This window comes from Schistocerca americana, chromosome 1, assembly GCF_021461395.2.
Source record: "Schistocerca americana isolate TAMUIC-IGC-003095 chromosome 1, iqSchAmer2.1, whole genome shotgun sequence".
NCBI classification, from domain to species: Eukaryota; Metazoa; Arthropoda; class Insecta; order Orthoptera; family Acrididae; genus Schistocerca; species Schistocerca americana.
In genome coordinates this window covers 312,445,147-312,472,832 of record NC_060119.1, presented here as the reverse complement: position 1 = coordinate 312,472,832, position 27,686 = coordinate 312,445,147, and the positions used below count along the sequence as shown (strand labels likewise).

Genomic DNA, 27,686 nt, shown 5'->3' with positions numbered 1-27,686 from the left:
GTACTATCAGTATAAAGTCGATTTGGTTTCTGTATTTATCCCCTGTGACGTCACATGTGCTGGACTGCTGCTGATATTGCCCGTCAATACCTTATAAACTTTTAGTCTTGTTTTTCACTTTCTCTGGGGATAGCAATAACATCAACGAGCCGTATCGTTGACATGTCCACCTCCACACTTGAGTGGCCACCGTGGAAGTGCAAAGGAGCCCGGATTCGATACCTGGCTGGATTGGAAAGTTTCTCCGCTCTTGGACTGGATGTTGCGTTGTCTACATCATCGTTTCATCCTCATCGACAGGCAAGTCGCCGACGTGGCGTCAACTACAAAAGGCTTGCACCAGGCAAGCGGTCTATCTGAGGAGAGGTCCTAGCCACACACACATTTCCTTTCATCACTGATGTCCTTTCACCCCGAATCTCAGTCCCACTCCAGAACTTTTCTTTTATTCCCGCCATTGGTTCTTCGATGATCAGAGTGAGCAGTAGGGGAGTGGGGGGGGGGGGGGGGGGCAAGAGACTGCTTCCCTCTCTTAAGCCCCTTTTGATCCAAGTATTTCGTTGTTGATCATCCATTCTTACTGCTGCCTCTTGATTTTGGTACGTATTGCATACTACCCGTTTCTCCTTACACCTGTTTTTTTTTTTAAGATTTTGAAACAACCTGCGCCATTTTACATTGTCGAACTCCTTTTCTGCGTCGACAATCCTATGAACGCGTCTTGATTTTCGTCGTAACTGCCTCTCTGATGCCTTTGCTGTTACATATAACAGATCTTCAGTTTTCTTTTTTATTATTCTGATTATTATTTTTATTACCAGCTTTGATGCATAAGCTGTTAAGCTGATTGTGCGATAGTTTTCGCACTTATCTCCCTTGCCATCTTCAGGATTAGGGTGATAAGTTTCTTTCGAAAATGTGATGGTATGTCTCCAGTCTCACAGATTCTACATCATATTAGTGGTGATGATTATGGTTGCTTCTTCTGTTTTGAAAGTGTTCCATACATGCAAAAATTGTAATATCATCCCTTATGTCAGATTCACAATAATTTTAAAAAAGAAGCAATAACACCTGTAGATTCAGATGCATGGTATTTAAAGGTATGCCACGCAATATTTCTCAGAATATATTCCATATTTGTATTTAATAACGTGTGATGTATAAGTGTGTCGATCTGTACAACTTGTCGTTGTGATGTCGTCCAAAAAGTTGTTTGATGCAACTCTCCACATTAATCTTGGCCATGCAGTTTTTTGATTTCAGTCCAAGTAAAAGATAGAAAAGATAAATGAGAAGAATACTGCAATAGATTTCGAATACTGCTTCACAATGATTTGCTGATATACAATGACATTTATCTACAATTCTTGACATTTTTCCTTTCTTCCTCTTCTTGTCATCTTCTATAAACGTGCGGTAGGAATAGCAAATAACGATTCAAGTGAGGCATGAGAGACCAAACTTGTTTTCAGAATTACATTAGGCCATGGGAAATGTGGGAAGCAAAAGTTTATTCAATGTGGAATGCGGAAAACTGTTCCCATCAATAATTCTTTTCTAGTAAATAATGGGAGAAGAAAAACAAGAAGATAAACATTAAAGTCATCGTATCACCAATCTTAAATCATATTCCTTATTTGTTAGCTGTAATCATATATCCAAAAATAAAAAGTATAACTTAAAAGTTAATGGTTAACTGTTAGTTTCACAGCGGAAAAAGAAGATTTTTGTATGCAGTTACAAAGGTGGCTTGAAAATATTGGATTCGTCCGTTGTTGTTTTTAGATCTACAGGAAAGGTGAGGAACGCAAAATTGAATAAGATAAAATAGTAATCAACTTTAATGAGGAATGAGTAATTTACTGTGCATACTACAAAAGTTTATTACAATAAAACAAAAAATTAAGAAAGAAAAATAGTTAACATGGGAAAAGTAAGGTAGAGATATTCAAAACTTATCACATTGTTCAGTTTTATACAAAATGGTGGAGTAAGAGAAAATTTCAGAACAGGAATAAAAATGGAAAGCAAAAATACAAATCTATGGAATGTTGATGAACTTAAAGCAAATATAATTGAAAGAATGGAAAATTTAGAGAAGGTTCAAAAATGGCTCTGAGCACTATGGGACTTAACAGCTGAGGTCATCAGTCCCCTAGAACTTAGAACTACTTAAACCTAACTAACCTAAGGACATCACACACATCCATGCCCGAGGAAGGATTCGAACCTGCGACCGTAGCGGTCGCAAGGTTCCCGACTGTAGCGCCTAGAACCGCTCGGCCACTCCGGCCGGCTTTAGAGAAGGAATTCAAAAGAATGGTAAATCGGGTTAATAAAGACATTAACTGAAGGATAAAGAAGGAAATACAGAAATTATGATTGACGGTACGGGATGGGATAGTAACGTGAAACACCAAAGCAGGGAGAGAGGTAGTACATGAAAAGCATTTTGCTATTAAGAAAGACTTCGGCTGAAAGATAAAGAAGGAAAAACAGAAATTATGGATGATGGTACAAGATGGGATAGTAGCGCGCAACACAAAAACAAGGAGAGAGGTAGTAGATGTAATCGCATTTTGCTATTAATGAAAGACATGACAGGCGGCTATCAGACTAAAAACACCAGAAAGAGCATAGTAGATCTGTTGATGCAACCACACTTCAGAAAACAAAATCTGGTGGGGTCAAATACTAAGCTAGGTATAAAGGTGTTTCATAACATTCCGAATGCATCAGCAGAATAGCAAAACATCTTCTCTTAGAAGAAGAGCAAAGAAACGTTTGAAATGTTCATAAGAAGCATTAAAAATACTTACACGTTACAAATATAGCGTTAACTGCGAGGGCAAGGAGAACACGACCCGGGCTGGCAGCGGCATACAGTATCTTTTTAGGTAAAAAAAAAAAAACACTGTTGTTCGATGCGTCTCCTTTTAGGGAAATACACTTCACTCAGTTTTTTTCCACTGTGTAGATTCCATCCCAGAACTGCAAAATAACCAAAGTCTGATGACGCAACCCAAGATATGAGTCAGAACGATAAGAAGCCATAAGGAAACACTACTAAATTCGAGTTTACGTTTACTGTTCCATCTTATCGCATAAAAATGTGTGTAGACCTAAATAATATCACACTGGCATAGTTAAGGACAGCCGACGGCTCACAGGCTTCTAGGAGCTTCTTGTAACACAGCTACAATTCACCGCCTCTTATTTTTCACTTTTCTCATTTCTTCAGACTGGCCTTAAGCTTTAGTTGAAATTACTGAGCTTTTAAACTTATATTGTTAAATATAAATTCAGGGTGCAAGTACAACAGCGGAAATGACAAACACGTAGCTTTAAAACGGTCGTGTGCAAAAGCCTTATCCGCGTGGGGCACCGGTAGAGGCTATTAAGCCAGTTGCCGTGCTGTTGGCAGAGTAGAAGCCAGGTACTGAGCACGGAAACTCTGAACCCAAAAACTGTAATCCTCTTAGTGAACGTTCCAAAGAGGAAAGCGAACACAATCCTGACAGACAGCTACATTTCATTATGATGGTACTGCAAGTCTGTGGGAGGTTAGTAAACCGTTCGAATAAAAACTGCCCAACAGGATGGACATAATGAGTCTGCTGTGTACAAGTGTTGCTACTGCTGAAGGTGATCCGAGGTGAGATTGGGGGGGCGGGGGGGGCAGTCACTTAAGGACGAGTCAAAATTAGAATATCAAAATCTTGAATGCTTATTTATTAAATGGCCTGTTTATATTCGTTTAAATATATAAATTTAGTAAAAATACTGCTTTGCACTGTTATGTATCATCTCTCGTGCACAAAGTGAATCAAATTAAAATACTGCTTTGACCGGCAATACGCACAGATGGGGTTAGTAACGGCCAGAGAAATCTTTATAGAATTAAGTTTAAGGAATAAATGTTACATGGTCGCAAACATCTAAAAATACAAATGTAAGAAACCAACTCTCAAATCGAGAAGAATGCGTGCACAATCATATTTATACTAAATACTATGGAATCTAAGGAATATGAAACTCACAAAAATAATAGAATGGCGAAATCTGAATCAGTGACTGTTTCCTGCTTACACTGCAGTTGTCTATACAAAAAAAATCACACTTATAGTAGTCTAGTTCATCTGAATGTTCCCATAAACAACAGATTGTAAACTACTACCATATTTCGTCCTCCTTTCTATAGTCTACACAAACTAGACAGTTTTCCCTTCCAATTTTAATGTTGTCGTCCGAATTGTCATTGCACAGATTGTCAGTGTCAGCCTCCGATGCAGTATCATGAAATGCATCAGCTATATTCTTCCTAAGACCTACTATTTTATTGTGAACGACTGGTTTCCTCTTCTGTAAAGCCTTCTATTTCTCTTTGTCTACCTTTCGCGTCTACTTTGCCCTTTTTTCTTCAATATTTTCTTCATTGAGGTCTCAGGATTAGAGAGTGCTGCCGTTTCTGTCATTTTCTATTCCTCGGGGTGTTGCTAGCACCTCGAATTAGAGATATATCTGCAGATCAGTTTCTTTTGCTGTAAGCTGTTGCATCCTGAGTGTTATTTGAGTTGCTGGATGTTTCACCCAGAAGATCATAGAATGTGGACATTTCTTCCTTAATTCTTCCTTAAATCTTCCTCAAATCCGGCTCACGATAATTTCCTAACAGAAATGGTGGTATTCCTCTTCAGAAAACTCTCTCACTAACTTCTAACAGCCAGACGCACAACCGAGTTGAAATTATTAACTATTATGTTCCTTTCTGAAAATTCATATGCAGCTGTTCTAAGATTTAGAGAATTTGCGACCCATTCTAGGGGCCTACTCCATTACCTTCTTTATCCTCTCCTGGAGAGTGCATCTTGCAGCTGCTCTTGTGTTCACGTGGCCTTACTGGAAATTCTTTTACAATTTCTCGCCACCTAATTGAGAGTAAAATCAAAATTATTATTATGTGGGGCAATGCTGGTCATGTTGGCCGCCATAATCACCGCCTACAAGTCATTATATATATTACAAATTAGTCGAAACATTGCAGTTCAGATTACAAATTACTCTGTCACATTGATCTCCTACATGTAGTAGAGTTATGTATGACAAGTATTCTACAAAACTAGTAAGAACACTCACACTTACCTCAGTTAAATCACACAGGTACAATTATATGAAAATTGCTGAAACCTTTAAGAATTGTCTTGCTTCTAAGTGGCACCAGCAGACAATGGTTCACAGAGTTGAGTTAGTTCCTACTGTTGTTCTGTAGCAGGCAGCACCAACCAGAGCGATTCAGAGCGAATTTTTTATTACGATATCAAGTGGATAGCATTGTCTGTATGACTGGGATTTCCCCATCTCCCCTACATGCTCGTCCTCCTGATTTCGGACTATAACGGTATACAGATTCACTAATAGCTCAGATTCGTCTTTGCTAATGGAGAACATTCTGCCACGAGTTCACTTATGGTCTTTCCAAGCCCAAATTCGACTAGCGGAGCGCAAATTATTGTAGTATGTTAGGAAACGACATACAGGACAAGTCCTAGACATCACAGTGTTGCGAGACATAGCTTACGAAGATGCTACAGCCCTGATGAACAGTGCCGGATACACAAAGTACGTCGTTCGGCCCACTCTGTTGTCTTCTCTTTGACATCACAGAGATATTATGTCCAAGCTGGGCAGTGCCCGTACTCACAGCTCTAGCGTAATACATCGCACACACTACTAGTCCACTCGCAAAGCGGCCACAATCACAGAGCTACTGTCTAATGATCGTGATGGAAACCCATCTCATACGGCATACTTTACCGGCAATATCACTCGAACAATTACGTATCTACAGACTTGTCCACCGCAGAGAGAATCGTTAAGGGAGTTCCTCTAGTATGATCTGTATAACCAGCAGTATCCTGTGACATTACTCATTGATAGGATCATTACGGAAGGGCGTCTAATAAGGATGTTCTGTTAGTGACTAGTATTACTCGAATAATAGCGACCTGTCGAGTAAATCATTATCGGGGCTCATCTAGTCCTGGCAGTTAAAGAGAGAAAGAGAGAGATAGACTTACGTAGTAGTGTTGGCGGTGGGTGACCCTGAGTGTGCATGTAGTGTGGTATCATGTTTCTAATATACGTGGGAGAAAAACACAGTGCTGGCACATTGTAAGGATTGCACTGCGAGAGACTGTTAGTAGAGCCTTTGCTTGTGAGTGGACTGCAGTGTTGGAGAGAGAGAGAGAGAGAGAGAGAGAGAGAGAGAGAGAGAGAGAGATAGGAGGATTAGAGTTGCATCTTGTGATGATGTGTTTAGGCCGTGCTATGTGCCAGCAATAATTATATTGTTTTTCATTTATGGAGAGATATCTTGTAATTTCATTCAGAAGACTTCAAAAGGTACTATATTAGCGCATTTTTCGAGACATCAAAGCATAATACCTAATTTGGTCGGGTATTTAGAGTTTTGTGATAATATAACAATGTGTGATTTACTGATTGTTCTTCAAAGGTGGATAGCATACGTGTTTGTAAGAAAGTAAAGAGAATTTGTTCAGGTTTTTCCTTATTCATGTAAATTAAATTTTTAATATTTGAAGTGTTAAAATATCTTATCTTAGTGATGCAAAGTGCTGTTGATACAGTTACTTTATTGTTTTTCCATCAATCAGCATTCGTCTCTTTATTACAGGTTTCACATATATAATTTGCTTTCCCAAGGTTCTCAGTAACAGAATTTCAATTGACAGTAATCATTGCAGTAATGAGATTTATTAGCAAAGAAGTTTCTTGGATGTGTCTACAGTTTCACGCACGCACTGCATAATGCGTTGCTGGTAGTTTGAAGTCTTATTTTTTAACTAGCATAGCAGCAGCTGCTGCAATAGTTTGGAGATAGTAGCAGCACAGCATTTATTCATCGCGCAAACAGGTAGACCATTCATTGTTTACGTGTGATACAATAAACATTTAAAAACTGACATACTTTACAGGTAAGGCATTTTTAGTAATTATTTATGTTTCATATTTTTTTCGCAGTCAGATTGCTTGTGTTATTTCTAACAGGACAGTTTAATTTAACAGAACAGACTGTACTCTCGTCACGAGTATTGTGGTACATAATTCGTTGTTGCATTTCTGATTAGCTTTTGCATTGCTGATCACTTTTCACGAATTACGAGATTAATTACTAGCTTAAATACGAACTTAACTGTTTCTTTATCACGAGTTTAACTTCACATTACTACACAAACAAAATACCAGTAAATATAACTATGCATTACCATACAATAGTTTGCGGCAGAACTTGACGAGAAGAAGGGATCGGTTGGTAGGACATGTTCTGAGGCATCAAGGTCTCACAAATTTAGCATTGGAGGGCAGCGTGGAGGGTAAAAATCGTAGAGGGAAACCAAGAGATGAATAGACTAAGCAGATTCAAAAGGATGTAGGTTGCAGTAAGTACTGGGAGATTAAGAAGCTTCCACAGGATAGAGTAGCATGGAGAGCTGCATCAAACCAGTCTCAGGACTGTAGACAACAACAATAACAACAACAACAACAACCATACAACAACAAAAATTAATTAGCCACTTTCAGCACAGCTTCCCGTGTATCTCAAGGGATCCATTGTACTTAAAGCCCCATTCGGCAGCACCGACGCCCTCATTCCGTGATATATTGTGGGAGGTCTGGAATTTATCCAGGGCATTGGCACACGGACTGGTGATCACGGAGTCGGCATAACCACCACCCCTCTTGCTCCTGTTTCAGGCTAATCACTGGTGGTGGAAGTTTTTCCCCTGCCATATTTAGAACTGGCTACATCTGTGTCGAGCACCACCGCATGGGGATGCGTGAGCGACCTCGGCCATGGAGTTGAATAGCGCGACCAGCGATATCCCTCGACTAATTTCGACATCACCAGACCTATTCCTTATCGAGTAAATCGTAACTGTAGCTAGTTATTCTCCTATTCATTACCAGCAATCTGTTTCCTATGCATCGTCGACTGTTTTTGATCATTCTGTCTTTGAAGGGATCGATGACCACACAACAACGACCATCATCATCATCAGGTCGCTACCGAAGATGACATTCGTTACCATCAAGATGCTCTCTATTATCGCTTGCAGTATGTGTATAACGTACTATAATGCGCAAATGAAATTTTATTCACGTTTTAGCATACCTTCAAGTTATTAATACTATCTCTCTGACGGATTAAAACCGTGTCCTGGAGCTGGACTCGCTGTTCTGCGGAAAACAAATGAAAAGCGCTGGTCGATTTTTGAGCCCCAGTTCGACACAGTTTCAACCTATCAGTGATTACCACGACAGCATCAAAACTATCACCGACTGAAATGTTAATTGTATATTAAATAGGTAAGAACTTTAATAAGAAAAAAATATTATAGTTAAACAGAGAAACCAGACCCAGCACGACAAACTTAACATAAAACTGGGCAACTTTGTGACTGAGGTACTACTTTCTGACAATCTATACCGTCTTCTGCACTGCAGGTCGCGGTAACATTCAACAGATAGCTCTGCTACAGTATGTTCTTCCATAACGCCACCAGTAGAGGTGGTAACTACAAGCACATGAACACACTTGTCACAAGGCCAGTTTATAGGTGAAAAACATGTTTGTGGTTTTCTCGGAAACTTCCTTCTACTGTCGATAGCTTTGAACAGCTGACTGAGCCTGTATAAGAGTTAAATTTTACTATAATTTTGTTCAGCCACTGTTGCCGAGCGGTTCTAGGCGCTTCAGTCTGCAACCACGCGACCGCTACGGTCGCAAGTTCGAATCCTGCTTCGGGCATGGCTGTGTGTGATGCCCTTAGGTTAGTTCAGTTTAGGTAGTTCTAAATTCTAGGGGACTGATGACGTCAGATGTTGAGTCCGATAGTGCTCAGAGCCATCTGAACCATTTGTTCAACCACTGGTGAGCGAAGAAAGCAAATGCCTTATGTTATAGGGGTAAGTTCGTGACAGCACATCAAGCCTCGTTAGTGAAATTAGGGACAGTTTTGAATGGTTCAGTAGAAAAGTTAAAAGTTTATTTTTCAATGTATATACAAGATACATTTGATCAAAATATTGTATTAAATTTCAGTAGTTTGTATTTTCTCATACTACTAAGCTTGGAAGAAAGTGTCACACAGTATGAACTAATTACGTTACTTGGGGAATATTGCGTTAAATGTGTTATGATGTGTGTCTTTTTTTCATGCAGTTCCACTGAACCGATACTTAAATCAGTGTGTAATATTTTGTTTTATTACCTCGTTTAATGCAGTTGAGGACTTTTCTTCCTATCAATGATTCAATGGTGGTAGGCCTATAATCATTTGGATTTCAGATAATTTTTAAAATAAATCTCGCCAAACTGTCAAAATTTGTGACGTATATTTTCTGTGAGTAGGTGAAACAAAACTCATAAAACTGGGTAATTTCTAACGAGCTCATAAATGCGTGTCGTAAAGAATCGCTAGATCAGCTCATCCTTGTGGCAGATTAATTTAAATCTACTTTCCCTGTTTTAGACTTCATGTCACAACCTTGTCCTGAGCTGTGGGGCTAGGGGAAGGGGGAGGGGGGACTTTGTACAACGAATATTAGAAATCTAAATATTTCACTGCACATAAAAAAACTTTATTGCCATCGAAATTAAACAATAAAATTTAGAAAATGCCCTTTACGTGGAAATAAAATTTTGCAATACATGCTTATTTTAAAAGATTACGTTACAAAAATTTTTGAATGTGTAATACAGTTTCCCAGTTTTATGGTACGACAGTCACGTCTCACATTGTTATGCAGAAAGAAAGAAATAAGTCGTTGTGCGGCCGCCTTATAATTACCAGTATTCGTAACACTAGCAGCAGAAAAACAGTAGCCAAGGACGCACAGCAGAGGAAAAACTCAGCCGGCCGTCTGTGCTATCAGCAGCTGCTGGGTCGCGATGACCTCAGACCATCACAAGAAGCGCGCGCGTCGCTGCCTTCTGCGCGACTTACTTTGCAGTGGCGGTGGCGGAGACGGAGGCTCAGACGGGAGCAGGCGAGGTAGCCAGGAGCTCCCTGGAGACAAGCGCGGAGGCCGCCGGTGGCAGTGTGTGGCGTAGCGAGAGCTGAGCCCTCCCGCATGAGCGAGTACGAACACGAACTGTAAAGGGGGCAGCAACGTCGCTCACCAATCACACCGTTAAACGCCTCTCCAGGCTACTTCCCGATAACGTCATGCATAGGGCCGTCCTCTGTAGCGTCCGCGGTGAACGCGTGCCGAGTTTCCGCTTTGGCGCTCAGACTCGGCGCAAGTTCTGCTACGTCCGCCTCAGCCACTACTGTCAGGACAGCCAGACGACGCTGCAGAGCGCAAGTTGGTCACACTGGAACAAGTACATCGACATCTAGATACATATTCCGCAATCCACCATACGGTGCGTGGCAGAGGGTACCTCGTACCACAACTAGCATCTTCTCTCCCTGTTCCACTCCCAAACAGAACGAGGGAAAAACGACTGCCTATATGCCTCTGCACGAGCCCTAATGTCTCTTATCTTATCTTTGTGGTCTTTCCGCGAAATATAAGTTGGCGGCAGTAAAACTGTACTGCAGTCAGCCTCAAATGCTGGTTCTCTAAATTTCCTCGGTAGCGATTCACGAAAAGAACGCCTCCTTTCCTCCAGAGACTCCCACCCGAGTTCCTGAAGCATTTCCGTAACACTCGCGTGATGATCAAACCTACCAGTAACAAATCTAGCAGCCCGCCTCTGAATTGCTTCTATGTCCTCCCTCAATCCGACCTGATAGGGATCCCAAATCCTCCAGCAGTACTCAAGAATAGGACGTATTAGCGTTCTACAAGCGGTCTCCTTTACAGATGAACCACATCTTCCCAAAATTCTACCAATGAACCGAAGACGACTATCCGCCTTCCCCACAACTGCCATTACATGCTTGTCCCACTTCATATCGCTCTGCAATGTTACACCCAAATATTTTAATCGACGTGATGTGTCGAGCGCTACACTACTAATGGAGTATTCAAACATTACGGGATTCTTTTTCCTATTCATCGGTATTAATTTACATTTATCTATATTTAGAGTTAGCTGCCATTCTTTACACCAATCACAAATCCTGTCCAAATCATCTTGTATCCTCCTACAGTCACTCAACGACGACACCTTCCCGTACACCACAGCATCATCAGCAAACAGCCGTACATTGCTATCCACCCTATCCAAAAGATCATTTATGTAGATAGAAAACAACAGCGGACCTACCACACTTCAAAAAACGGGTCAAATGGCTCTGAGCACTATGGGACTTAACATCTGAGGTCATCAGTCTCCTAGACTTATAACAACACTCCTGGAAATTGAAATAAGAACACTGTGAATTCATTGTCCCAGGAAGGGGAAACTTTATTGACACATTCCTGGGGTCAGATACATCACATGATCACACTGACAGAACCACAGGCACATAGACACAGGCAACAGAACATGCACAATGTCGGCACTAGTACAGTGTATATCCACCTTTCGCAGCAATGCAGGCTGCTATTCTCCCATGGAGACGATCGTAGAGATGCTGGATGTAGACCTGTGGAACGGCTTGCTCAATGGGGGACAGATCCGGAGATCTTGCTGGCCAGGGTAGTTGACTTACACCTTCTAGAGCACGTTGGGTGGCACGGGATACATGCGGACGTGCATTGTCCTGTTGGAACAGCAAGTTCCCTTGCCGGTCTAGGAATGGTAGAACGATGGGTTCGATGACGGTTTGGATGTACCGTGCACTATTCAGTGTCCCCTCGACGATCACCAGTGGTGTACGGCCAGTGTAGGAGATCGCTCCCCACACCATGATGCCGGGTGTTGGCCCTGTGTGCCTCGGTCGTATGCAGTCCTGATTGTGGCGCTCACCTGCACGGCGCCAAACACGCATACGACAATCATTGGCACCAAGGCAGAAGCGACTCTCATCGCTGAAGACTACACGTCTCCATTCGTCCCTCCATTCACGCCTGTCGCGACACCACTGGAGGCGGGCTGCACGATGTTGGGGCGTGAGCGGAAGACGGCCTAACGGTGTGCGGGACCTTAGCCCAGCTTCATGGAGACGGTTGCGAATGGTCCTCGCCGATACCCCAGGAGCAACAGTGTCCCTAATTTGCTGGGAAGTGGCGGTGCGGTCCCCTACGGCACTGCGTAGGATCCTACGGTCTTGGCGTGCATCCGTGCGTCGCTGCGGTCCGGTCCCAGGTCGACGGGCACGTGCACCTTCCGCCGACCACTGGCGACAACATCGATGTACTGTGGCGACCTCACGCCCCACGTGTTGAGCAATTCGGCGGTACGTCCACCCGGCCTCCCGCATGCCCACTATACGCCCTCGCTCAAAGTCCGTCAACTGCACATACGGTTCACGTCCACGCTGTCGCGGCATGCTACCAGTGTTAAAGACTGCGATGGAGCTCCGTATGCCACGGCAAACTGGCTGACACTGACGGCGGCGGTGCACAAATGCTGCGCAGCTAGCGCCATTCGACGGCCAACACCGCGGTTCCTGGTGTGTCCGCTGTGCCGTGCGTGTGATCATTGCTTGTACAGCCCTCTCGCAGTGTCCGGAGCAAGTATGGTGGGTCTGACACACCGGTGTCAATGTGTTCTTTTTTCCATTTCCAGGAGTGTACTTAAACCTAACTAACCTAAGGACATCACACACGTCCACGACCGAGGCAGGATTCGAACCTGCGATCGTAGCAGCAGCGTGGCTCCGGACTTAAGCGCCTAGACCTGCTCGACCACACCGGCCGGCACCACACGTTCCTGGGGCACTCCAGATGATACCCTCACCTCCGATGGACACTCACCATCGAGGACACGTACTGGGTTCTATTACTTAAGAAGTCTTCGAGCCACTCGCATATTTGGGAACCAATACCATATGCTCGTACCTTAGTTAGATACACTGACTTGACAAAAGCCATGTGCTCGCAGTATGCACATACACAGATGGCGGTAGCATCGCGTACTCAAGGTGTAAAAAGGCAGTGTATTGGCGGAGCTGTCGTTTGTACTCGGGTGACTCAGGTGAATAGGTGTCCGACGTGATTATTACCGATGGCGTTTAACAGAAGGGATGGTAGTTAGAGCTAGACGCATGGGACGTTCCATCTCGGAAATCGTCACGGAATTCAATGTCGAGGCATCCACAGTGCCAAGAGTTGCCGAGAATACCAAATTTTAGGCATTGCGTCTCACCACAGACAACGAAGTGGCCGCCGGCCTTCATTTAACGATCGAGAGTGCGGCGACTGTGTAGACCTGTCAGTGCCAATAGGCTAGCGACTGTGCGTGAAGTAACCACGGAAATCAGTGTGGGAGGTACAACGAACGTATCCGTTACAACAATGAGGCGAAATCTGGCGTTAGTGGTCTATGACAGCAAATGACTGACGCGAGTGCCTTTGCTAACAGCACGACATCGCCTGTAGCGCCTCTCCCGGAATCCTGACCATATCTGTTGGACCCTAGACTATTGGAAAACCGTGGCCTGGTCAGATAAGTCTCGATTTCAGTCGATAAGGGCCTAGTAGTGGGGTTCGAGTAGGCGCAGACCCCACGAAGCCATGGACTCAAGTTGTCAACAAGACACTGTGCAAGCTGGTGGCACCTCCACAATAGTGTGGTCTGTGATTACAAGGAATAGACTGGGTACTCTAGTCCAACTGAACCAGCCATTGACGGGAAATGGTTATGTTCAGCTACCTGGAGACCATTTGCAGCCATTCATGGAATTTTTATGGATGACAATGCAATGTGGCACCGGGCCACAATTGTTCACATTTGTTTGAAGGACATCTGGACATTGCTAGCGAATGACTCGAACACCCAGATCGCCATACACGGGATTTAATCGAAAGGTCACTTCGTGCACAAAATCCTGCACCGGTAACACTTCCGCAGTTACGACCGGCTATAGAGACATCATGGCTAAATATTTCAGGAGGGGACTTCCAGCGACTTGTTGAGTCCATGTCACGTCGAGTTGCTGCACTACCCTGGACAAAATGTCAGACACGGTAATAACAACTTAAACTGGAACACATAGAAAATGTTGTGGGGATGGCTAACCAAAGACTGCGTTTTATTGGCAGGACACTTAGAAAATGTAACAGACCTACTAACGAGACTGCCTACACTACGCTTGACAGTCCTCTTTTAGAATACTGCTGCACCTTGTGGGATCCTTACCAGATAGGACTGACGGAGTACATCGAAGAAGTTCAAAAAAGGTAGCACGTTTTGGATTATCGCGAAATATGGGCGAGAGTGTCACAGAAATGATACAGGATTTGGGCTGGACGTCATTAAAAGAAAGGCCTTTTTCGTTGCAACGGAGTCTTCTCACGAAATTCCAATCACCAACTTTCTTCTCCGAACGCGAAAATATTTTGTTGACACCGACCTACATAGGGAGGAACGATCACCACGATAAAATAAGGGAAATCAGAGCTCGTACGGAAAGATTTCCGCGCGCATTACGAGACTGGAATAATAGAGAATTGTGAAAGTGGTTCGATGAACCCTCCGCCAGGCACTTAAATGTGATTTCCAGAGTATCCATGTAGATGTAGATGTAGATGAAGTGGTATTCCTCAGAATAATTTTTTTGTTTATTTGCAGGTATACGCTGAAATCTTCACCCCATTCGCGTATGACATGGGTGGGCAACTGGCGGGCCTGCGACTGATTTCAGCACGTCGACAGAGGAGACTAAAGAAACTTTATCCATGTGTCCCGCCATTTTGTTTTGGCACCTCTGTCGGTGTGCTACGATACTGGAGCGGGGATTTCAATGTGCACCAGAACTGCAGATACGTAATTGCAAACACACTAATAATTTATTACGTAACTTTACTTTTTAGAGGAGTCGACAAAACTTTCACTAGTATGCGTCATGAGCTGCAAACCCGAGACGAGCCGCAAATCGAAGGAATTAAAAGAAAATGTGTCCACGGCGTTGTACAAGGCGAGGTCCTCACGCTCTCTCCCCCGAATTCGTTTCGCATGCCGGGCTGAAATCAGTCGCAGGCCCGCCAGTTGCCCACCCATGTCATACGCGAATGGAGATAGAAAGTTGCTGTACAAACTTTAATGTACCCACGTAAACTAAAAGTTTCCCTTTGCGTCAATAGCAACCGGTGACAAGCGAAGGTCGGTAGAGGTCTCCCTGAAGCAGTTAAATCTAGTTGCTGCATTGTGACAGCATGAACACCTTGCCGGCGGCCGAAGTGTTGGGCCCATGGTTTTGCTACTCATAAACTGTGCCAGATTGCCTCAAAAAATGGCTACCATTCTCCCATAGTTGATAAGGTTCTTCGAAACAAAGGCAACGTACTTACTGAGGATGTGTCAGAATAAATAAAATTCGTCTCGTTTCCTTTTTTTTTGGGGGGGGGGGGCGTTTCTTATAAACTCTGTACTTTCTTTCGCAGATTTCATGTTAGAATTACGTTCAAAACGATAACATATTATGCCAACTACATGTTCATAATATTAAAACTGTTGTTGTTGTGGTCTTCAGTCCTGAGACTGATTTGATGCAGCTCTCCATGCTACTCTATCCTGTGCAAGCTTCTTCATCTCCCAGTACTTACTGCAACCTACATCCTTTTGAATCTGCTTAGTGTATTCATCTCTTGGTCTCCCTCTACGATTTTTACCCTCCACGCTGCCCTCCAATACTAAATTGGTGATCCCTTGATGCCTCAGAACATGTCCTACCAACCGATCCCTTCTTCTAGTCAAGTTGTGCCACAAACTTCTCTTCTCCCCATTTCTATTCAATACATCCTCATTAGTTATGTGATCTACCCATCTAATCTTCAGCATTCTTCTGTAGCACCACATTTCGAAAGCTTCTATTCTCTTCTTGTCTAAACTATTTATCGTCCACGTTTCACTTCCATACATGGCTACACTTCATACCAATACTTTCAGAAACGACTTCCTGACACTTAAATCTATACTCGATGGCAACAAATTTCTATTCTTCAGAAACGCTTTCCTTGGCATTGACAGTCTTCATTTTATATCCTCTATACTTCGACCATCATCAGTTACTTTGCTCCACAAATAGCAAAATTCATTTACTACTTTAAGCGTCTCATTTCCTAATCTAATTCCCGCAGCATCACCCGATTTGATTCGACGACATTCCATTATCCTCGTTTTGATTTTGTTGGTGTTCATCTTATATCCTCCTTTCAAGACACTGTCCATTCCGTTCAGCTGCTCTTCCAGGTCCTTTTCTGTCTCTGACAGAATTACAATGTCATCGGTGAACCTCAAAGTTCTATTTCTTCTCCATAGATTTTAATTCCTAATCCAAATTTTTCCTTTGTTTCCTTTACTGCCTGCTCAATATAGGATTGAGTAACATCGGGGATAGGCTACAACCCTGTCTCACTCCCTCCCCAACCACTGCTTCCCTTTCATGCCCCTCGAGTCTTATAACTGCTTATAAAAACTAACAACAACAAATTTACAGATGCAGGCATTTATAAAATCTGCTGCGTTGATTGTAACACCTTTTATGTTGGCCTGATAGTCAGAAACTTTAAAAATAAATTCAAAAATAATGCAGAAGTAGGGAGGAAGAATGCCGAAGACAAATCTACGTTTGCTTCTCACTTAGTTTCAGAGTTACACAGTGCCACTCATATCGCCAACAAGCTCAGAATTTTGGACAAAATTTACCGGCATGGACATTTTTGAGTAAATTGAAATCTACAACTATGTGCAGCACAACAAGAGCGAGATTCATGACGTACAGAAGAGCCTGGAAACATTGTTTTTGTCGATGTCTTCCATATTGTGTTTGATGTATTATAAAGTCATTAATTTTGCCGCTATTACGTCTCACTACTTAGAACAGCAGGCCTCTTTATTTTAAACAGCAGTCTAGGTCAGTTCCTTACACCTACGTGTCGTGTTAACATAGTGTTTGCATGCAGTCGCAGGCCCGCCAGTTGCCCACCCATGTCATACGCGAATGGAGATAGAAAGTTGCTGTACAAACTTTAATGTACCCACGTAAACTAAAAGTTTCCCTTTGCGTCAATAGCAACCGGTGACAAGCGAAGGTCGGTAGAGGTCTCCCTGAAGCAGTTAAATCTAGTTGCTGCATTGTGACAGCATGAACACCTTGCCGGCGGCCGAAGTGTTGGGCCCATGGTTTTGCTACTCATAAACTGTGCCAGATTGCCTCAAAAAATGGCTACCATTCTCCCATAGTTGATAAGGTTCTTCGAAACAAAGGCAACGTACTTACTGAGGATGTGTCAGAATAAATAAAATTCGTCTCGTTTCCTTTTTTTGGGGGGGGGGGGGGGCGTTTCTTATAAACTCTGTACTTTCTTTCGCAGATTTCATGTTAGAATTACGTTCAAAACGATAACATATTATGCCAACTACATGTTCATAATATTAAAACTGTTGTTGTTGTGGTCTTCAGTCCTGAGACTGATTTGATGCAGCTCTCCATGCTACTCTATCCTGTGCAAGCTTCTTCATCTCCCAGTACTTACTGCAACCTACATCCTTTTGAATCTGCTTAGTGTATTCATCTCTTGGTCTCCCTCTACGATTTTTACCCTCCACGCTGCCCTCCAATACTAAATTGGTGATCCCTTGATGCCTCAGAACATGTCCTACCAACCGATCCCTTCTTCTAGTCAAGTTGTGCCACAAACTTCTCTTCTCCCCATTTCTATTCAATACATCCTCATTAGTTATGTGATCTACCCATCTAATCTTCAGCATTCTTCTGTAGCACCACATTTCGAAAGCTTCTATTCTCTTCTTGTCTAAACTATTTATCGTCCACGTTTCACTTCCATACATGGCTACACTTCATACCAATACTTTCAGAAACGACTTCCTGACACTTAAATCTATACTCGATGGCAACAAATTTCTATTCTTCAGAAACGCTTTCCTTGGCATTGACAGTCTTCATTTTATATCCTCTATACTTCGACCATCATCAGTTACTTTGCTCCACAAATAGCAAAATTCATTTACTACTTTAAGCGTCTCATTTCCTAATCTAATTCCCGCAGCATCACCCGATTTGATTCGACGACATTCCATTATCCTCGTTTTGATTTTGTTGGTGTTCATCTTATATCCTCCTTTCAAGACACTGTCCATTCCGTTCAGCTGCTCTTCCAGGTCCTTTTCTGTCTCTGACAGAATTACAATGTCATCGGTGAACCTCAAAGTTCTATTTCTTCTCCATAGATTTTAATTCCTAATCCAAATTTTTCCTTTGTTTCCTTTACTGCCTGCTCAATATAGGATTGAGTAACATCGGGGATAGGCTACAACCCTGTCTCACTCCCTCCCCAACCACTGCTTCCCTTTCATGCCCCTCGAGTCTTATAACTGCTTATAAAAACTAACAACAACAAATTTACAGATGCAGGCATTTATAAAATCTGCTGCGTTGATTGTAACACCTTTTATGTTGGCCTGATAGTCAGAAACTTTAAAAATAAATTCAAAAATAATGCAGAAGTAGGGAGGAAGAATGCCGAAGACAAATCTACGTTTGCTTCTCACTTAGTTTCAGAGTTACACAGTGCCACTCATATCGCCAACAAGCTCAGAATTTTGGACAAAATTTACCGGCATGGACATTTTTGAGTAAATTGAAATCTACAACTATGTGCAGCACAACAAGAGCGAGATTCATGACGTACAGAAGAGCCTGGAAACATTGTTTTTGTCGATGTCTTCCATATTGTGTTTGATGTATTATAAAGTCATTAATTTTGCCGCTATTACGTCTCACTACTTAGAACAGCAGGCCTCTTTATTTTAAACAGCAGTCTAGGTCAGTTCCTTACACCTACGTGTCGTGTTAACATAGTGTTTGCATGCAGAGATATTCTTTGCTACTACCGTTGATTTCCAGATAGACATTTCGTTCATCATAAGGCTTCTGAGCGACGTCTGCTGTGCTTCCACCTTACATAATAATACGATTTACACGTATTTTTTATGAATCCTTTTTAGTCTCTTAAATTTCAACTTGTATTGTTTTTATTTAACTTTCACAGCATTTTATCAGCTTTTATCGCATCACTTTCCTCCATCTGCCTACGTAACTGCCATCTGTCGGCCCTAATCGTGACACGCCTCTCCCCTGATCAACTACCGCTTCTGGTACTCCTCCTGTATCCTCTCAGGGCGCCTGGCATGTGCGTGTAAGAGAGATATGTCGATTCTCTGTTTGTAACAATATCTATGTTATTACGGTGTTTTGCCGGCAGAAGTGGCCGTGCGGTTAAAGGCGCTGCAGTCTGGAAGCGCAAGACCGCTACGGTCGCAGGTTCGAATCCTGCCTCGGGCATGGATGTTTGTGATGTCCTTAGGTTAGTTAGGTTTAACTAGTTCTACGTTCTAGGGGACTAATGACCTCAGCAGTTGAGTCCCATAGTGCTCAGAGCCATTACGGTGTTTTGTGATGTTTGTTAACAAGTTGGTTTTCAATATTATTTCCTTTAAGTAACATACAACTAAATTCTTCACCATTTGACTAATTCTGTTGTGCTTTATTGTTTGCAGATACCACTAGATAATGGCTATGAGGATTGAAACCGGTCATGGTTTCAAGCGTAAAGGAAAAAAGTGCAACTGGTGCTGACATTTTCTTCAAAACTCATAAGTTCACCGCTCAGTATATTTGGCTGTTTATGGTAAAGAAACAAGCTCAACTTCCCTATTACTAAAGCCGAGCGCTCATTTCAAAGCGAATTTCTCGAATAATCAGAACCAAGAAAATTCAGTAATATCTGTGACAAGATTCATCCAGTATAACATGATTACATCTTGCATGTGAATGAAGATAGAAATTTAGATTCAATTTTAAGCAGCGAAACTAAAAGTTTACCTTGGCGCCCGCCAACTGTAAAATGCAAGCTCATCTTGTGCCAGTAGGGGGTCCTTCCTGTTGCAGATCGCTCGCTCGGTCACTAGTTTATTGGACAATTGTAGGAGCAAGCGAAATTTGCATTTTTCAACAGGACGGACCGCCAATTCAGTGCCACCTACATGTAAGAACACTTCCTAATAATGAGTTTCCTCGGTGATGGATCAGCATTGCGTTATTGGCTTCCGAGGTCACCTGCTATCACTATATGTGATTTTTTTGTGTTCTTTGTGTGGGTTTGTGAAAGACTTCGTCAATTTGCTTCCCTTTCCATCGCCTCTGAGTGAATTGCGACACCCAGAACAATAGCAGTAAATGAAGCGATGCCAGAGAAGCTCGCAAAAGTGTGGGGCGAGCGTGACTATCATTTGGATGTTTATCACGCGTCCGGTGGAGGGAATAAATCAGAAGTTTATTTTGCAAATCAAAAAGGTTGTAAGCCTATATATAACTTAAATTCTCACCACGTTTTTATCATCATTCACGTATAAGATACAGTCTTATGAAATCGTATATATATTTTTGAAACATATTGTGCTTCTCGCATAGTCTTGAAGAAATCAAGAAGTGAAAATTTACAATAGTTTCGTATTTCTTCTGTAAATGTCAATCACAAAACATTTTTCCAAATAAAGCAACACACACAAATAAATGTAGCGTGAGACAGAGATCATTTCAAGCACAGTTTTCATATACGATCAACTTAGAATGATCAAATAAACGATCCCACTTTACAGCAGCACGAATGCTTCTTAGTAAGCCTACCTGATTTGATATAATTTTTGTCTTTATCGAGCGGGGTGGCTCACTGAAAAAGACACTGTGGTACGCTGTCTCATTCACCCTCGTTTCCTTCGATGTGAAACAGTCTGTCTAGAGTCGCGTTATTAACGTTGTAAATACATAGACTTACGGCTATTAAAACTGCAACATTATGAAGGCAGTATGCAAAAACTGCAAAACTGGCATCCTTGGATATGAAAATGATTAGCATTTATTGCGCAACCTATGTACAGTACCTTATGGAAGCTCAGTCATCACACGCTGTGTTTAAAAAGGAAGCAAAATGCGGATAGTGAGATACTAGAAAACTAAAAGACAAACGAAACTAACTTCCTTACAGTTAATAAAAGAAACATGGTTCGTAGCAGGTTCTAATATAGACTATCTTTATTTAAATCGTGTGATTAGCCAATTTTCAAGAACAAATGTGATATTACGTATTACATGTCGTAATTGCCGATTTTTTTTCACTACAAGTAATAAACAGACGTTACATTTCATCCTTACGTTGTGTGTATAATGTCTACTTTTTACATGATGTGAAAAATAATTTGGCAATTGCGACTTGTAACACATAATATTACATATGTTCTTGAAAACGATAGGTCGTGAAAATTAGCTAATCGCGGTATTTAAATAAAGATTGTCTACATTACAACCTACTACGGACCATGTTTTATTTCATTAAGCATTTGGAGGCCGTGGATCCCCACAAAAACAAAATTCCAACTATTTTTTACGTACACACATATGTTCCGTAGTGACTCGTCGTATAAATTCTAATGTCCGATACCACCCTTCGGCTATGAGCAATGACGTCATACCTAAGGCAAAGACGTTACGTATAGGCAACCTAAGAAAGCAACGGATCATACTCGTAAACAAACGAATGTGGCACACGATAAAATTACAATCATATTCACGCTTGGTCATGAATTATATCCAAACGGATTGAAGATAATGAAAATAATTAAGAACGAGAATTAAAAACAAATTTTCATGTCTGATAAGAAGTATTCGCATAAGTTGTTCGAGTGGAAAAGCACAGAGAACCTTTAAATTGCATTATAGTAAAGCGCATGGTGAAATCATAGCTATAAAAGAGCATCAATTTTACTATTAATTATTGAACCTAACGGGAGAAGCGCACGAAAGTTGGGGTTTAGAGCGGGGAGAAACTAGAGTGTAACAAAAACACTGAAAATGAAGTGAATGACATCAAATACAAAACAGTAGCATGAAATGTGGAGAAACCGACACACTAAATTTTAAAAGAAAAACCAGTACGTGGCTAACGAATATCTACAAAAAAATAAAGTATATTGGAATCGATAACTAGAATTAACCTATGTAGGTAACTTCCGGTTACAGACTCCATCCACTCCATGATTCATATGTAAATTATTTCTGCTGTTGTATGCACTGTTGTATGCACTGAAAAGACGATCTAATAAATACATCATCAAATGCCTCGAATCGGTAGCTAGAACTGACCTACATAGGAGGTCAATTCTAGTTAATGATTCCAACTATTAGATGGTTCATAATTCTGGACATGTTTGCAGTAAATCTGTGTACTATGTTTTTGTGGGGTTTCTAGATTTCTTATTGATCTCAGAACTACTACGAAAAAGTAATAAATATTGTAGGTGCAGGTTCCAAATTTTTCTCTTTTTCATAGAAGTGAAGACATAACTATCATATGTAGGAATCCTGTAACACTTTAGTGCACATACCTGTTGTTAAAACGGCCTAAATAACGAACCGTGGACTTGTTGGAATCGGTAACTAGAATCTACCTGTTAAAGTCAATTCCAGTTACCGAATCCAGTATTTGATAGACCCTACTTTTGTCAATTTTCGTCACTTGTGTACTTGGCCGCGGAGGGGTAGAAGGTGTGGGAATCATCATTATGGATAGTAACATAGGAGGGACGGTGGGAGAGGAAGGAGGCAATCAGATGGACATAGTTGATAGGAAGGGCATAGGTCAGGAGATTGGGATGTCAGACATGGTCATAGGCCTTTTCGAGGTCGAGGGACACAAAAATGGTGGAGCAACAGGAGTTAAGCTGGAGGGAGAGGAGATTAGTGAGACATAGGAGTTGGTCATCAACAGAGAAGGAAAGTCGAAAGCCACATTTGGTGTTGGGGAAGAGATGGTGTCAGTGGAGGTGGTGATGGATGCGCCGAGTAAGGACGGATTCCAAGAGCTTGCTGAACACCAAGGTGAGACATATAGGGCGATAGGAAGAGGCATCAGATGGAGGCTTGTTGGGTTTGGTGAACATCAGGATACCGGAGGTTTTCCACAGGTCGGGGTAGAAGCCGGTGGCAAGGATTACGTTGTAGAAGGTGGCAAAGACTACAAGGAAGGAGGGAGGGTAGTGTTTGAGATAGCAGTAGGTAACACATCGTGGACGGAAGCAGTGTTGCGTTTAGTGCGGAGTGTAAGCTGATGTCCTGTGTAGTGATGGGAGTGTTAAGTTCAGATGGTGGCGTTTGGCCCAAGTACTGGAAGCTAGGAGCAAAGGGAGGAACAGAGGTATCCATATGGTTAAATGGCATCAGGGAAGAGGGAATAATCAAATTGAGGATCATCTGGGATGGGAAAAACATCTGATAGGTGGAAGGCAAAGTGGTTGGCCTTACTGAGGTGGTCAGGAAAGGGGCAGTCATCAAGGAGGAGAGGGCACTGGGAGGTAGGGTGGTTCCCTGTAAGGTGGTGGAAACCAGACCAATACTTGGAAGAGTTTATTGGGAGCGTGGTGTTGTGTACATGTCTGTCGCCAAGCACGGCGCTACTTTGCAGTAAGCATGTTGTGGACGTGTCGTTGTAATTGCCAGTGGCAGGTGAGTGTGTCCTGTTCACGAGTGTGGAGAAAGAGCAGTAGAGGTGGAGGGATTCACGAAGGAGAAGGACAGCCTGTGGGGGCAGGGCTGGGCGGTGAGGGTTAATGGCTTTGGTAGGGATATGGGTGGCGACAGAATAAGACAAGGTCTGGTGCAGGAAGGCAGCAGTGTGGGAGACGTCATCAGGAGATTGGAGGGTAAGGTTGTGGCGTTCGACCTGGATGTGTATGGAGTCCCAGTAGCATCTCAGTTGGCGCAGGAGTAATCGTGAACAAGTTTAGGAGGGATGTCAGGGTGAGGAGCAGGTCATGGATGGCAAGTGATAGAGATAGTGAGGAGGACGGGAGCATGGTCACTGCCAATGAGGTCAAGGACATCCACGGCGATGCGCCCAAGGAGGTTGGGAGAGGCGAGGATCACGTCGAGAGTGGTGTTGGATATGGGTCGAGAGTGCTGGGGGGGGGGGGGGGAGGGGGGGGGAAACCAGGCCTCCCTGGAGGGTGGTAGGGTGGTGGTAAACTGAAGCCACAAATGGAGTTCGGCAGGAGGACGGCTGTGGATGTTGAGGTCAGCGGCAATCACGTAAGTGGAGAAGGTCAACGTGGGCCAGGAAATCTTGTGGGATGGGGATACTAGGGCGGACATAAATGGTTCAAATGGCTCTGACCACTATGGGACTTAACTTCTGAGGTCATCAGTCCCCTAGAACTTAGAACTACTTAAACTGAACTAACCTAAGGACATGACACACATCCATCCCCGAGGCAGGATTCGAACCTGCGACCGTAGTGGTCGCGCGGTTCCAGACTGTAGCACCTATAACCGCTCGGCCACCCTGGCCGGCGGACATAAATGGTGGCACAGGTGACGGTAAGGGTGGGGAAGAAGAGACTGAGGGTGAGATGTTGGGCAGGATTGTTGAAGAGTAATATTCGGCTAAATGATGCGCTACCCGTGGTTTACTGGCAAATTGCATTATGAGAACGAACCTCTTATGATTGTGAAACAAGTTTTCTTTTTCCGTAGAAATCTTACGAAAATCAAGTAATTTTAAAAATGCGATGTTTATAGCGCGTGCAAGAATGTAATGACACGTGTGCAGGCAATAAACAGTGCGCTGGAGCCGCTATCTGTTCTATGTCTGAATGATAAGTGCACTCCAGTCGCAATGTACAGCCAGTGATGATACCTCGTAGTTCGCTATATGGCCACGGTGGCGCCTTGAGTAGTTTCCTGTCCGATATGTTGGAGTAATACAACATTGCGAATGGGGTTTCCAATTAGAAGTTATGAAATACTGGCCTGTTCTACCCTCGCAGGATTGAGGTGAGGTCCCACGTACCATTGGATATTCAAGGGCCATTGAGTACAATGTCAGTTCGAGTTAGTATTCCGTTGCGAGCAGACGCGTGACGCTTGCGCTGCGATGATTACGGGCGGTAACTCGGCAAAGGGTGTGGCGGATCGCCGTCCGGCGGAGCTCGCTTCGTCGGCGGCCCCATTCGACCCCCCAATGATGACGAACAGGCAAAGGAGGCGGGACAACGAGCATATGACGACACAGCAATCGACAAGGTCATCGTGCGGTAGCATTCTCGCTTCCCGCGCCCGGGTTCCCAGGTTCGATTCCCGGCGGGGTCAGGGATTTTCTCTGCCTCGTGATGACTGGGTGTTGTGTGATGTCCTTAGGTTGGTTAGGTTTAAGTAGTTCCAAGTTCTAGGGGACTGATGACCATAGATGTTAAGTCCCATAGTGCTCAGAGCCATTTGAACCACTTTTTTGACAAGGTCAAGAGCATGGCAACCGTTTCCGGAATTGTTTGTAGCCGCGTAGACTGCATCTCAACAGCAAGAAGAACTGGCAGCATCTCAACTAGCTGAAGAGAGTATGGAGAGTGAAGATGTTTCCATCACTCACAACACGTCGGACAGGGACGGCAGCATGACACAGCGGCCGACTCACGAAAGTCATGGAACACGACAATGCAAATGGCGGCAGTTGCACGAGCCGCAAAAGAGGCGACTATAGCCGCCCCTCACAGCAGCAACCTTTGATGGACGACGGTCTCCGCAACCCGCCGAGGAAGCGGCAAGCTAAGCAGCAGGAATTGCCTACGCCGCCGCAAGGGCTCGAAACCAGCAACAGATACGACGTCATCGCGGACGCGACTACAGCAGCGGACGGCAGCATGACGTCACAGCCGCAGCAACCTCCACGACCGGTACAGAAAATTTCATCTATCGTGATGCAGTTCCCCGACACCTATAAGGAACTTTACGACTGGCTAAAGGAAAACATGAAGCAGTCGTTTTCTGCCAAACAGGCTGGAGAGGACAAATTGAAACTAACTGTCTCCTCTACTGAAGATTACGTCCGCGTGATGGAGCTTGTCGGCGCCAGGGGTATACCCATGTATGCCTTCCCAGCTGTTCGGTCACCCACACTGAAGGTGGTACTATGAGGAGTCGTCGCTTCACTCAAAAATGAGAAAGTCAAAGAAGAATTGCAACGCCTGGGCTACACCGTTCACGTAGTAGACTTTCACGGGATGCCTGGCACCAATCAGAAGTCTGGCCGAAGGGCGGTCGCCCTTCCCGAATCCCCAGACAGCAGAAAAATCTTCCAGATCAACAGACTCTTGGCTCTGGAAGTCTCTGAGGAGATATTAGTGTTTCCGCTGTCAAGGCTTCAACCATGTCGCCAGACTCTGCACAATGGACTGGGTGTGCGTTAAAAATGGCGGACCCCACGACAGCAGGCAGTGCACAGTTCCTAACAAGCAACCTGCGAAATGTGGACTTTGCGGGGGTAGCCACCCTGCAAGCTACAAGTCTTGTCCGAAGCATAAAGATGCTAGTCGACAGATGAGAGTCCTGCCTCCACTCACCTCCAGGGAAAGAATCAGAAGAACAACTGTCGTCAGAGGCACCCCAGCCAGCCAGCGCTATGCAGAAGAACAGCAAAATGGAAAGCCACCTCTGACGCAACGACGCATCGCCTATATGCAGCAACAACAGCAACGGCCTGCACCATGGGCACAACAAGGTACTACCAGAAGGATGTCACGAGAGGAGGAGTCGCTATGTTGTCCATGAGTATCTGGACACTAACTTTGGTAATTAACGGCCTTTACATACGACCAGATTTTCTTTGGTTTTTGTGGGGGATTCTTCGACAATATTCTGCTACGGTAGTTGCTGAAGGCTTTGTTCATTGCCCTCTTCGGACATAATGCGTTTTATTCAGCATCGCCCTATCCGTAGCTCTACGTTTTGTTTTACATCTATGATACAGTAGTCTCTGTTTCCTTGCAGTGAGGGGGACTGATGACCTTCGCTGTTTAGTCCGCCTTAAACATACCAACAACCAACCAACCTTGCAGTGACTGTATACAAAGGAGGGCCCCTCCCTTCATGAAGTGTTCTACCAGGTACATGTCTGTAAAGTGCATGGTCTTCTTCTAAATCTGAGCCTCAGTTCTACATACTCCTCCCCAGAGTTAAATGTTTCGAGTTCCTTGCTGAGATATGTCGTTATTGCCTCTTTATCTAGCTTACTGAACATATAAAACCTCCTACTTGTTTCAGTTGACCTTTGCACTTTAATAATCATTGTTGTCATAGTTATGCTCATATACCTCTACCGTTGTTGCCCGGTCACTGATATCAGTTTATATGCGGACAATCTCAAAGAGGTCAGGTCTGTTTGTTGATACTGGCTCCATTACACATCCATCTGTTCTGGCTGGTTCTGAGCGAACGTGTTCAGTAATGCTTCACGCGGCACCCACCACTTAAATAACTATAATTTTCCCAACTGATTGTTGGGCGATTATAGTTTCTTCCAATGATGGTCGTATGATTGGACAACTTCCTACTACTGACTAATCTTAGGTTTTCTCTAAAGTTCCGATTGCAACTAGAGGTGAGTCTGATGGTCGATGAAAGGATCCGATTGCTTATGCCCTCACTGAACAGTGAGTCTTGTCCAAGCAATCTCGCACGCAGTTTCAATTCCATCTC

General features: G+C 43.4%; 1 protein-coding gene across 4 annotated transcripts in view; it reads right to left on the bottom strand.

Moving 5' to 3' along the window:
• Positions 1-10,404, bottom strand: part of LOC124622211 — a 79,573-nt gene extending 69,169 nt beyond the window's left edge. For 2 of the 4 annotated variants that reach the window (XM_047147884.1, XM_047147876.1), the window contains exon 1: positions 10,032-10,402. The gene's annotated coding sequence lies outside the window, so the exon portion shown is untranslated. Of the gene's footprint in view, positions 1-2,822; positions 2,864-10,031 lie in introns of those variants that run through there. The other 2 variants (XM_047147861.1, XM_047147870.1) reach the window with 2 other exon arrangements.
• Between the last annotated feature and the right edge of the window lie 17,282 nt (positions 10,405-27,686).